At 36.2% G+C, this 14,348-nt stretch overlaps 1 protein-coding gene across 2 annotated transcripts in view; it reads right to left on the reverse strand.

Annotated features, from left to right (window-relative positions):
* The window catches only part of Tbc1d8-9 (TBC1 domain family member 8/9), a 571,393-nt gene that overhangs the window by 403,918 nt on the left and 153,127 nt on the right, over positions 1–14,348 (reverse strand). The window lies entirely within an intron of this gene.

Raw genomic sequence — 14,348 nt, forward strand, 5'->3', positions numbered from 1 at the left:
GAACCGATGGTTTAGATGAAAAAATGTTCAACATTTTTTCATCTAAACCATCGATTTGGTACAGATATGTTGATGATGTGTTTGTTGTATGGAACTCCTCCTTGTCCAATCTCCATGAATTTGTTGAAAAAAATTCAATAAACCCAAGAATCAAATTTACCCTACAATATTCAACAATGGGCAGTATGGCTTTATAAAGGATAGGTCCTGTCTTAGTAACTTATTCACATTTTATAATAAAGTGAGAGCAGAACTGGATAAAGGTAATGGCTACACAATGATACTGCTGAATTTTGCCAAGGCATATGACAGAATATCACATGGATGGGGGGAGGGGGAGACACACCAGAGAGTAGTATATGGCAGAGTGGAATCTATGAGAATGATGGTGACTAGTGGAGCATCTCAAGGTTTATTACTAGGGCCACTACTCTTTACTTTGTATATCAATGACATAGGGAAAGATTTAAGAGGAGGATATTCAGTTATTTGCTGATGATACAAAACTGGAGAGAGCAATAGTTGATAAAGGTGATGTAGATATCGATGCATATGCTATGAAGATATTTGCTGTTTTGTGGTTTTCTGTGAATTACTGGCAATTGCATGCATATTGTGTTTAATGAGAGAAGACCAGACTTGATGGAGGCATCCCTTGTTTCTTGTTGCACTGTTGAGGGTGTTTTATCATTTCAGCTGACTCCTTGAATACTACTGAGAAGAATCTGTAATCTATGTGCAGCATTTCAGTTTGCTGCCATTTGTTTGTATGTGTGAGTATTTAGGGTTAGGTGCTAGTTTACATTCGTGCTGCACTTTAATGGAATAAATTATAGCACAAATAGAAATAATTAAACAATATTTCAATAATTAAACATAATTTCGATATTTCATCTCAGTCAGACAACAGGAATACAATGTTAAAATTGTAATAATTTTAACATAGCCACACAAAAACACACAAGAAACAATAAGTGGAAGAAATTAGACAGAATAAATAAAGACTAAAGTCCTACTATGGGTGCTGTTGGCTAGCCTTAAAATTAAAATTTCTCAAATTTTGGAAAATTTACAGTGGATACATGGATAATGTACTGCACATAGGTAATGTCAATGCAATACTACAGTTAGTTCATTCGTTCAACAACTTTAGCCACATATTAAAATTCTCAGTTGAATACGAAGAAAATAAAACCATAAACTTCTTGAATCTGACCCTCATTTGATTCAATCATCATATAAGTACCAAAGTATACCACAAACTTACAAACATTGGAAATTATTTGCATTTCACCTCTTTTTACCCTTGCTGTGTCAAAAAAATCTGTCATATTAACAGAATTCATTAACACCTATATTGCTTTAAACTAAGAAATTACTCATTTGAAAAATAACCTCAGCTTTCGTTTGTATCCAAGTAACTCAGACTACACTATTCACTCATTATAAAATCATGTCTTCTTCTCAAAGTTGCATATCAACATTACATATAGCTTTAAAATTCCAATAGATATCCAAAACATCTACAAAGCCATAAAATGAATATTAAACTTACAGATTTTTCTTTACTACTAACAAAAAACTACAAAATTTACTAAAACATAGAACCACAATAACTCAGGCCAACATGTTACTATGCCATGATGTAATTTATAAATTCAACTGCCAGTTAGGATGTGACACTTGTTATACTGGTTCCACCAATCGTTCTATTAAGTCTCACTCAATTGAACACTGTTGAGATTGTAATATCCTCCACACCTATCTACTTTTCACCACAAAATTAAAAACACAAACAAAACATACCAGAAACAACAAAAATCTCACTACTGAAATATCCTTGCATGTAATCCAATCTAAGCATACCTCTGAAATCAAAATGGTTATTATTATCGATTTCCAGGTAAACGAATACAAACTACGTCGTTCTGAATCGCTAGTAATAATAACTACTCAATGTGGCATAAACCCTATTTACTATACCCCCCCCTTCATGGCAACAAAACAAAATAAATTACTCCCCTATACTCTCAAACCAGCCCAATTCTCGAATACTCTTGAACCAACCAAACTCCTCCTAACACTTTCTTATATAGTGAAACCTGTGGGGTATTCACCACAGTAAATAACTTTTTATTATGCAAATATTTTTTATGTCTTACGTATCATAAAATATCATCAGCACATTTTCGAGCAACAACAGGAATTGAATTAAAAAACAGTAGTGCACATGCCTAGATAGGAATCTCTCTACACATACAGGGTGTTTCAAAAGGATATATACAACTTTGAATTAAAATAGTGATAGATGAACAATTTTTATTACTGTATAAATGTAGTGTAATACTTGAAGTTTCAACACAGCAGTTAAAATTCGATATGACTGCCTCCAGTAATTCTGCGGAGGTCCCATCTGTAAACAATTTCCTGCTACACATGGCAGAGATTATTTGGCAATGGCAGAAGTAATTCTGGAATACAGCTCATCCAAATTGGCTGCTGGTGGTGGTGGTGGTGGTAAAAACACTCGATCTTTCGAAAGCATCACAAGAAAAAAATCTAACAGTGTAAGGTCGGGGAACACAGTGCCATGCTACAGGCGCTCCTCTATCAATCCAACTGCCTGAAAAATGGGTGTCAAGGCATGACTTTACATCTCAGTAATGAGGAGGTGCTCCATCTTGCTGGAAATGTAAGCGTCCATTGTGGTCATCGTCGTCTAATTGTGGTGTTAAGTACCTTTGCAGTATGTCCAATACACACCACCAGTAACGGTAGACTCCATAAAAACGAAGGATGCATACACTTTCTTCTTGCTTAGCACAAAAAACGTTAGTTTTTGGGGTGCTACGAACATGTTCTACGATGCCACATGGATTTTTGCTTCCACAAATTCTGCGGTTGTATTTACTTGTCTACTTACATGAAAAGTGCATTAGTCACTGAAAATTATTGTGTCCAAAAAGTCCTCAATTTGTTCTATACTACAGAAATCCTGACATATCTGTCACTTTCCCACACATCAAATCAGAGAAGTCCATAAGATTCCCATATCTTACGTCAAAGGCATCTCCGAACGTCTTTCTAAAATTATGAAGAAATACAATTTTCCCACTACTTACAAACCTATCAACGAAATTTACAACTTGTTACCTTCTCCTGAGGACAAACTCTCACCTTTGATGTTGCCTGGTGTTTATGAGATTCCATGCTCATGCAAATCGTCTTACTTTGGACAGACAGGTAGGTCTATTCAGAAAAGCATCTAGGAACATCAAGACTACATTTGTCTTTTTAAACCGCAGAAATCTCTCCTCTCTCAACACGGAATTGAAAATCCAAGCCATAGGATCCATTGGGAAAAGTCAAAACTTTTACATAGATCTCTATATAAACATGAACGTTTATATAAAGAAAGTTCTTAAGCCCTACTACACAGACCAAATTTAAACCGCAACAACGTTCTTACTATTCCTAAAAATTTTGTCATGCAAAATTGTGTAAAATAATAATAATTATTTTTTTTTTTTAACTTCTGTAACACGTTGCGCATGTTTAATGAGATTCTATTGTAATCATGCACCCTAACCGTATTTTATTCTTTATTTGTTTAAACTACTGTACTGATGATGTTCTAAGATATTCAGGATAAAATATTTACAATTAAATAATTTTCACTGTGGATAATACGTGTGTTTCTTTTAATTATGATCTCATCACAGGTTTCGATATTTAAAAATAAAATAAAATAAATAAACCAAATATGTAATTAGGATAAATTTGCAGGGCCTTAAATGTAGATACTGTCATAAAATACATCATAGTCATATGTGGAATTCCAATTTGATTCCCATAAGATGCCCATCTGATTGACTTTCCAGGGCTTCTCTGGAAATTTTCCTGAACTTCTTCCACAACAGCATCGGCAGTGCATGGCCTTGACATTGACCTTGGATGATGCACAGAACAGCCCGTTTCCACAAAATTCTTGTGCCTACTAGGAGGGTTCTTTTTCATATTGTAGAAATTCCTCTGAACTTGTATTACAGACCTCCTTTTCTCAAACCAAAACACACAATGTGCTAGCTCAGCACCATCGAAAGTTGCAATTTTCAAATGGGGTGATGTATCATGCCATCTGGTGTGACCAAAAATTGATGCATTTCAATATATTATGACTTCACTCAGCTTTTGTACATCTTCTGACGTACAAAAGTACATCTTTTATAGAATGCACATAAGAACGTTTTGTACGTTCATGGCTTAAAACTAATGGGCTGAAATCAAAATAATCATCATCATCATCAAATTCCTGCCATGTACCCTCAAGGGGTGTAAAGGATATGATAGTACCACATGAAAAAATTACATTACTAACTTCCTATCTACAATTTTCCTCCAAATCGGTCTGTTACTTGTCAAGACTCCAACATTATCAGAACTTATATTTCTATCGTCTAAGGCACTTTGTACCGTATCAATTCACCTATATCTTGGTCTTCCTCTGGGTCATTTTCCTGCCAACTTGGCAGAGTACACTTGTTTTGCTAATCTTTCCTCTCCCATTCTATTTAAGTGACCATACCACCTGAGATTAGCTCTGCTAACGCATTCCTGGATGCTGACAATGTCAAGTTCTTTCCTAATATCCTCGTTTTTAATATGATATTGCCATTGATGCCATCTGTTCACGCCTATAATCTTTCTCAGGACTCTCATATCTGCGGTCTCTAGTCTTTGGTGAAGTGTTTTACTTCTGACCCAGCTCTCAGATCCATAAGTTAAAACTGGTTTGAACACTGTCTTGTATACAGCTAATTTAGTGTTCTGACTAATTTTATCTCTTATTCGATATGAATTTATTCAATTGACTTCCCACCATAACAGCTTTGCTGATTCTGTTGTCTCTTTCTATATTTAATTTACCATCTTCACTAAAAATCGTGCCTAAGTAGTTGAAATGTTTTACTTGTTCTACAGGTACTCCATTCACAACACAGTTGACATTTTCAATGATTCTGCCTATTTTCATTGTCTTTGTCTTTTTATTGCTGACCTTCATACCATATCTATTACAACAGTTATTCAATTTAGTCAGAGAATCTTGCAGACTTGTAGCGGATTTATTCAGAAGTATAACATCATCCGCATAAAGCAAAGAGCTGACATTAACATCTCCAATTTTGATATCATGTTTAATACCACTTTCCTTCATAATGTGATCCATATAGATAATGAATAACAGAGGGGAATAATGTACATCCTTGTCTCACACCAGATTTAACATTAAACCATCTTCCTGTACTTCCTTCAATTCTAACTGCTGACTTACAACTCAAATAAAGACTAAGTATTGCTTGATATAATGCCCCACTGACACCATATAACTGTAGTGTATTGATTAGCTTCTCTCTTGGCACCTTGTCATATGCCTTTTCCAAATCGACAAAACTCAAATAGAGATCTTTGTTATATTCCCATGATTTCTCCGCTATTTGTCGTAAAGTGAAGATCGTTCCTGACAGCCTCTATTTGGCCGGAATCCAGCTTGTTCTTCACCCAGCTCTTCTTCTACAATTCTTCTCAATTGTTTCTCAAGTATACTTGCATAGATCTTGCCAGGAACACTTAGTTGAGAAATACCTCTGTAATTCTCACATTCAGTTTTATTTCCCGTTTTATATATGGGTACTATGAGAGCTCTACTCCAATCATTTCCCTCTGTTGGGAAATGTTCCCTCTGTCCAGGCTTTCTGAACTATGCAGTGCAGCCACTGTAAGACTTTTATACCACCATACTTTAGCATTTCTGGTTGAATATCATCTACTCCTACTGCCTTTCCACATTTCAAGCGTTTGATGGCTTTTTCTACTTTAAGTATGGATAAGTATTCCTGACTGCATGCCTGGTCAGTGTTTTTTACCACTGTGCTGTCATCACTGCTTGTTTCACTTAGCAGTTTTTCAAAGTAATTACTCCATACTTCAAGGATATCTTTTTCTTCCATTTTCATGTCACCTTTATCATCTCTAACTTCTTTTACAGCACTCTTTCCTCCATTCCTAAGCATCTTCAACAACCTCCAGAATAATTTGCCACCTTCTTGATATTTATTTTCTATATTCTTGTCAAAGTCCTCCCATGACTTTTGTTTAGCTAGTTTTACATAGTGTTTAGCATTCTTGCATTCGTCTCTGTATTCTCTAAGAGCACAAGCTGACTTATTTGACAGGAACTTTTGATATGCTTTCTTTTTTTCCTTCACTGCCTGTTTAACTTCCTGTGTCAACCATGGAGTTCTAATTTTTCTATCCTTGCAGACAACTTCACCACATGCCTCTCTAGCTGAATCAATCAGAGCTTTCTTCAAGGCTTGCCACTGAATCTCCAAGGTTTGATTCCTGTTCTCAAACTGTTTAATTTTTTCTTCAATAATCTGTGTATTTTAGTCTACAGTTCACATCTGGGAGCTGCTCAACTTTTATTCGCTTTAAAACTTTCTTACACGTTATTCTTTTCAATATGAAATTCAATTTTATCCTGCTCAAGACTAAATAGTGATCGCTTCCAATTTCAAATCCTCTGTACGCTCTGGTGTCCTGCACCAGGGAGAAAACATCACTATCAATAATAACACAGTCAATGAGACTTTTCTTTTTCCTTGCGTCTTCTCTCCAGGTGAATTTGTGCACATTTTTATGTTGGAACATGGTGTTAGTAATAACCAGTCCATGTCCTGAGCAGAAATCCAACAGATATTTGCCATTATTATTAGCTTTGCTCTTTTCTCCAAATTTTCCCAAAATATTTTTGTATGTCTCACAATCATTTCCTACTCTGCTATTTAGATCCCCAACAAGGACCAACTTTTCCTTTTTCATTGTGTCAGTTGTTTTCTCTAGAGCCTCAAAAAATTCCTCCACTTCTACCTTAGTAGAACCTTCTTTGGGACCATAGGCAGAAATAAGTCTCATTGTCCAGTTACCCATTTTCATATTTGCCCACATTACTCTAATTGAGACTGCCTGCCATTCAAGAAGATTAGCTTCGTATTTTGTGTTGAATACTATTGCTACTCCTTCTTTTCCTTGAATGTCATTGCCTGAATAAAACATTTTGTATTTATTGCTCAGAAAGATCTCACCAGTTTTGGTCTTTTTTTGTTTCAGACACCCCTATTATGTCGATCTGGTACTTATATAATTCCTCAGCTAGCTCCATTTCTTTGCCATTCAGGCTTCTTATGCTGACACTACCGATCTTTAACTCTGATGATGTTGAGTTGGGGTGTGTTTTCAGATTTGTTTCAGTAGCTGACTTTTTGCTGTTCGCCCTGGTTCCCTGGCAAAAACAACGGGGGCCTTGTTTAACTGGGCGACGCCCCATCTAGCATGAAATTTTGTTATGTTGTACCATCATTTTTTATTTTGGTTTAACCAATAAGAATACAATTTGGTCGGCTAAGTCCCAAATTGCCAGCCCATCCTGGTTCGTTCAGTATCCAAGTAGATACCCAACAGGGTGCACCACGAGAAGGTGAGGATTGGACATTAGGTCAGAAGCCCTGGTTGGTTCTCTGCATACCTTTAAAGGTTATGTGGAGGTCTCCTCTCAGTTATACAGATTTGACCCTTAAGCACCCCCAAACAAAAAAAAAAAAAAAAAAAAAAAAACATATATATATATATATATATATTTATATATACTTATACTTATTTTATATTATATTATATTTTATTTTATATTATATTTATACTTATATTATATTTATACTTTATATATATTTATATATATACAGGGTGTTCGGGATAAATTTGACATATTTATAATTAATTATATTTTTCCGTAAGTTACATGTATTAACACACACTTCTCTTCATTTAAAAGTTTGGACCCTTCTTCATTCATATACAAGATGTCAGAAAGGATGGATAGCTGGAACCCACCTGAATCATGGAAGAGAATAACTTGTATCATGATGATTCGTGCCCGCCATCAAAATAAGGATATTACGACTGCTGCCCAATGTTCCCTGAATACAGTAAAAACAATCAGGCATGAACTAGAGACTTGCAATGGTGACTACGAGGATGTAGCAAGAAGAAAGATCCCTAGCAGACGATCTGATTGCGTTCGTACAGCAGAATTCCTCGCAAATCTGCAGGAACAGGTGTTGAAGAACCCTGGCATTGGAATTCGGGCTTTGTTCGTGGAGTTGCTAACTGTAGTCAAGCCCTGGATAACAAGGGTAGCCAATGGTAGGCCGTATGTATGGCAGCAGGATTCGGCCCCTTGCCACACCTCTGGGAAAAGTCAAAAATGGTTGTCTGAAAATTTCTACGACTTCACCAGTCCAAATGTTTGGCCTCCAAACTCCCCAGACCTTAACCCCATGGATTATTTTGTATGGGGCGCAGTTGAAAAAGACACCAATCGCACTTCCAGTAATACAAAAGCCCAGTTAATGGATAAAATTAAAACAGTTTTTGCGGCCCTTCCCAGGGAGACTGTAGCATCAGCTTGTTCGAGGTTCCGAAGCAGAATTGAAGCTGTGATCGATGCTAATGGTGGTTATTTTGAGTAAATCTTGTTGATAGTATTGTAATTAACTCTGCCTGTAATGTTTTTTTGTCAATTCATTAAATTTAATAGATACAAAGAAGATTTTCTTTTTCCTTACGAAACTGTCAAATTTATCCCGAACACCCTGTATAAAGTCTGTGTGGTTAGCCTAGTGGCTGTGCACTTCACAACCATATGCCTGTGTCCTAGGTTCGATTCCCGTCAGTGACGTGAGGAGCTCAAGGATCTTCCTCAGCCATAGCCAAGTTAGCCAGTCTTGGGCGTGGACAGCAGGGTTTTTTCTCCAGTTTATTCTGGGGTTTTTCATCCCGCAAAGCAGGCAAACTGGCCTTGAGAACTCAACACTACAGGCCATAGGATACAATGGGGCATAAGGCTGACCACCTTATCCTGTAAACGGAGTGAGGTCCGATGATCAATGGACCCTCGACACCGCAAGGTAAAAGAGGGTATAAGGAAGATAAAAATAATATATATTTATATTTATATTTATATATATATATATATATATAACAGTCAAAGTATATTCCATACAACTGAGGATGACAATCTCCCAAACTCCTGGAACAGTCATTTAAATTAAGATTAGGTCTATGAAGTAAGGCTTCAGCACTTTCTCTATATAAACATTCATGTTTATATATGGATCTATGTAGCATTATTCCACTGAATCCGGTGGTTAGCATTTTCAATTCTATGTTGTGCAAGGTCAGATTTATCAGGTTTGATACCATATTTTACAAAAAACAATGCAGCTAGCTCACAGTTAGTTTTCAGCTTTTCTCACCTGATGACATTTAATGAAACGGCTACCATCCATCATGTTTGTTGTTGGCTTACTATGTATACAACAGGATTTTATTCTCAGTTCTTTCAAAATCTAAAATTTACATAATACATAACTTCAGTGTTAAATTTTTTCTTCACTGTTTTTCCCGCTTGTTTATTTTAATATATTTTCTAGCACTCAGTTGTCCCTATCTTGTGCTCACCACTTTTATTGCATACTACACTGGCTCTAATGAATTCAAGTTTTCACCATCTTTACCTTCAAAACGTTTACACAGTTATGTTAATTAATATCCTTCAATTAAAATCCTACTAAATTTATCTTTTAAGCCTAGCTGTTATAAAGGATCAGCTCCATCACCATAAATAGCTTTTTTTTTTCCCTACATTAAATATTTCAAACTTTGGGTAATAAAAAATAGAATCTGGGGCATTAAATTTGAGACCTAGCCAATACAGTGTAAAGTTATACACTGTATTGGCTTCTACTACAACAAAAATGCTATATAAATAGACTAGTGAAGTGCAAATACAGCCACTTCTGGTCAGCTCAATACCACCTTCTTGAGGTGTTCTGATCAATGGACTCTGGCATTCTCAGAGGAATTCGGATGTCAAAGAACATCTTCACAGATAGCTGTAGAAAGTTTTTTTGCTTAGTTATCGGGTATACAGGGTGGGGTGGGGCTGAAAACTGTTGAACACCTAGAACAAAAATGATATTAAAGCAACTGATATAGCCACAAGAAATAACATATCTTAAACCCTTTAACTCCCATGTTTCACCAAATTGTAATAATTTGTTCTTTTTCTTTTAGAATATATATATAAGAAGATGTCTGAAAAGTTCAAATTTTGAAGAAATTTGAACTTTTCAGCCCACCCTCATAAATTATAATAACCAAGAAATTACATTCTTGTTTTAATCTTATACCCAAACATAAGAAAATAAAGTTTTCACTTAAAGCATCTTTATGACTAGCCTACTTGTACACACATATATAAATGAGAAAAACCAGTTAACTAGAAAAATTATGTATGGAGACTCAATGATGAGGGGAGTACAAAATCATGTTCCCCTGACATAAAAATTAATGATATTAATCACACCATCTAGATGCAAAAAGGTAAGGTGAAAGAATTAATTCTCTTGGTTGGAACTAATGATCTGAGAGGTGAGAAGTATTCTATGAGGGAGGATGTAAAGGAGTTGTTAGACAAAGCAAAAATGAAGAGCGAGAAGGTGAGGACTGTAAATCTCTGACCACAATATGATATAGGCAAAATGAGGAGGAGGGCAGTGATAGCCAATAAATCAATATGTAAGCTATGCAGAAAGAATGATGTAGGATTTGTGGATCTGTGGTCTATATTTGACGGAAAGAAGGATTTGTATAATACTGACAGAATGCATCTAAATGGTTTTGGTGTCAGGCTAGAGAGAGAGAGAGAGCTTCGTTCCCCAAGCAAGTTGAAGCACAAAATCAGGAAGACTGTGTGTGTGTGTGAAGGCATCCATGACGCAAGTGAGTGTGAGAATGACCAAGTACAGAATGTAGTCTCTCAAGCAAAAATACTGAATAGGGTGGTCAATTCAGGAAGTAAGGGTGATTGGGGTCCTAAAGGGATGCTGCAGTTTCTATAAACTAATGCCAGAAGTATCAGGAACAAGAGAGAGGAGTTTTGGGCATTGGTTAGTGAGACTTGGCTAACAGCAAATGACATAATTACAGGGACAGAATGTGAAGGATTTAGTATTTTCAGCAAAGATAAAGAAGATAGAAGAAGGAGAGGTACTGCTGGTGATAGCAAATGAATTGCAGCCAAAAAATAGAACAGGAGGTAGATTGGAAGATGGCTGTTCATTTGATGCAGTCTGGTGTGAGAGCAAGGCCAGTAAGCCAAAATATACAGTTGGTTGCTGCTACAGGCCTGGGGATTCCATGAATGATCTCAAAGATGTGCATCGGCAATTAGTACAAGTGCAGGTCAGGTGATTGTTATGGAGGACATCAACTATGGAGTTACAGACTAGAAAGATCACATGGCAGGAAGGAAAAATAATTTATACACTTACTGGAGGCAGCATGTGGTGGAGAGAACTAGGTGTGTGATGGTATTGAAACCGGTCATAGAATTAGAACAGAGCAGCTATCCATAACTAAGGTGGCCACATTGTCTACAATTGGAGAAAGTGACCATGTGAGGAATATTCTTTCAAGAATAGGCATGTGAGGAACTATAAGATAGATGATTATGACAAGCTTAGGAGGAAGCTTGAATCTGTGTCACGGCATAAAACCCTGCAATACAGGATGTTAGTAGTATATGGGAAATAGTCAAGGGATATCTAGAGGAAGCAATATTAAATTGTATACCTAAGGTAAGGAGGATTAATCAGATAGGAGTTAGATGGATGAGTGATATCATTAAGCATGAGCTGCAGAAGAAGAAAATGCTGTGGAGGTATATAAGGAGAAAGGTGACCAGCATGGTAAGGAAGGCAAAATCAGATTATGAGGAGAATCTAGCCAAACAGGCTAAAGGAAATCCCAAAGAGTTCTTTCATTATATGGCAAGCAAGAGGAAGAATGACTATGGAAGATGAACCTTAAAGAGTGCTGATGGTGATGAGGTGACAGAAGCAGATAAAAGACTGGAGTTATTGAATGACACCATTTTGCAAGGGTATATCATACAAGTAAGGTTAATGCTTTGACATATGTGACAGACTTACGTAAGAACCAATTCTCATTCAAGTGCCATATCCTATCCAGGAGGTTGACTACCATGATGTAACTCACAGCCAACTACAGGTGTAACAACATATGGTGAGGATCCTATCTCTTCCACATACTGTTGTAAGTATTCATGACTGTAATCCATGTGTGTTCACAGGGCCGGTTTGCCTGTTCTGAGGGACGAAAAACACGAGTTTCCTGGTGAGAAAAACCTCTACTTCTGTATGAGACCAGCTAACTCAACTTTAGTCAAAAGAGACCAAATAAAAGTTCCTCACGTCATGGATGGGAATCGAACCCAGGTATTTCTGACCAAAGGGCTTCGTCTATACCAACTGAGGTACAGAGATAAATAAATTGGAGGTTCTTGGGATATTACAGAATCTCAATGTGACTACAGCTATTGGATTTGATGGGATATTAGCTAGTGTTGTGAGGGGATGTGCAATGACTCTGACTAGGCTCTTTAATTTAAGTCTCAGCTTTGGAAGAGTTCCAAGGGAGTGGAAAAAGGACAAAATAATTCCCTTGCATAAGGGATATTCAAAGACTACAGTAGCAAATTATAGACCAATTAGTATCTCAGGAGTGGTAGTGGTAAAAGTACTGGAAAAATTGGTCACAAAGAGAATTTAGAAATATGTGGATAAGAATATGATCCTCTATGAGGGACAATGCGACTTTGTTAAGGATCGGTTGTGGCTTAGTAATTCACTAACTTTTTATAATAGAGTGCTAGCCGAGTTGGATAAAGAAAATGGCTAATGATGATTCAGCTGGATTTTGTAAAGGCAGTTAATAGAATACCACATGGAACACTGTTATGCAAATTAGAATAAATGGAGATGGATATGACACTGGTTAGCTGGATAAGAGGATGGCTGCTGGACAAATATCAAAAAGTAGCATATGGAGGGGCAGAATCCAGGTAACTAGTGGTGTACTGCAAGGTTCAGTGCTAGGACTACTACTGTTTAATTTGTACATAAATGATATAAGAAATATTCAGTTTAATACAAAAGTGCCTTGTGCTTGCTAAAGACCTTTAAGGATGCACAATTATTTCCACTCTTATTTATCATTTATATAGATCACATTATGAAAGAAAGTGGCATCAAGCCTGATGTTAAAATTGGAGATGTCAAACTTAGCTCTTTGCTTTATGCAGATGATGTTGTACTCCTAAACACATCTAGTGCAAATCTCCAGGATTCACTAACTAAATTGAATAACAGCTGTAACAAATTATAACAATCATATATAAAGTTGACATAGAAACTTCAGCTGCATTCTGAATGGAAATCCTATAGAACAAGTAAAATATTTCAGCTATTTAGATACAGTTTTTTTTAATGAAGATGGCAGGTTAATTCTGGAAATAGACAACAGAATATGCAAAGCCTGTATGGTGAGGAGCCAGCTGAATAAATTAATATGAAATAAGAAATTAGCCAAAACACCAGACTAGCAGTATACAAGACGGTGTTCAAACCAGTTTTAAGCTATGGATCTAAAAGTTGATTTAGAGATAAAGCACTTGATCAAAGACTAGAGATCACAGATATGAGTGTTGTGAGAAAAATTAGGAGAGTGAATCAATAGCAGAATACTATTAAAAATGAAGATATTAGAAAGGAATTTGACATTATTAGCATTCAAGAATGTGTCAACAGAGTAATCTAAGGTAGTATGGCCACGTAAATAGAATAGGTGAAGAAAGGTTAGCAAAACAGGTGTTTGATTGTCAAGATAGCAGAAAAGAGACCCCAATTTAGTGCTTGTAAGACTATATTCTAGTCTTACAAGCATTAAATGTTAGATATGACAATATTGGAGTGCACACAATTAATAGATTGGTTTGGAGGAAAATTGCTGATAAGAGATTAATAATGTAAACACTCTTAGTGGTGTCATAGTAACCTAAACACTCCTTGAGGTACATATCAGGAAATTGATGATGATATATAAACATTTTTTTAAAAAGTGTGTGTTGTCCTGTTTGTCTGAGTGGATCTCTTCTAATCTTCAATTAACAGGATGTGGGTTAAAATTCCAATGAAGGCACAGATGTTTGTAAATAGCTTTAGGTGATGGAATTTCGTCAGTTGATATGAGACCACCACCTTGATTATTTGAGATCTGAAGAGGCTTGAAAATTTCTATGTTTTACCTCATAGTGTTCCTGGATTATCCAACTTTCAGCCCATTTATGACACTAATACCATGTAAGATAT

The sequence above is a fragment of the Typopeltis vanoorti genome, chromosome 3, assembly GCF_054136105.1.
Source record: "Typopeltis vanoorti isolate ZY-2024b chromosome 3, IOZ_Tvanoo_1.0, whole genome shotgun sequence".
Classification (NCBI taxonomy): domain Eukaryota; kingdom Metazoa; phylum Arthropoda; class Arachnida; order Uropygi; family Thelyphonidae; genus Typopeltis; species Typopeltis vanoorti.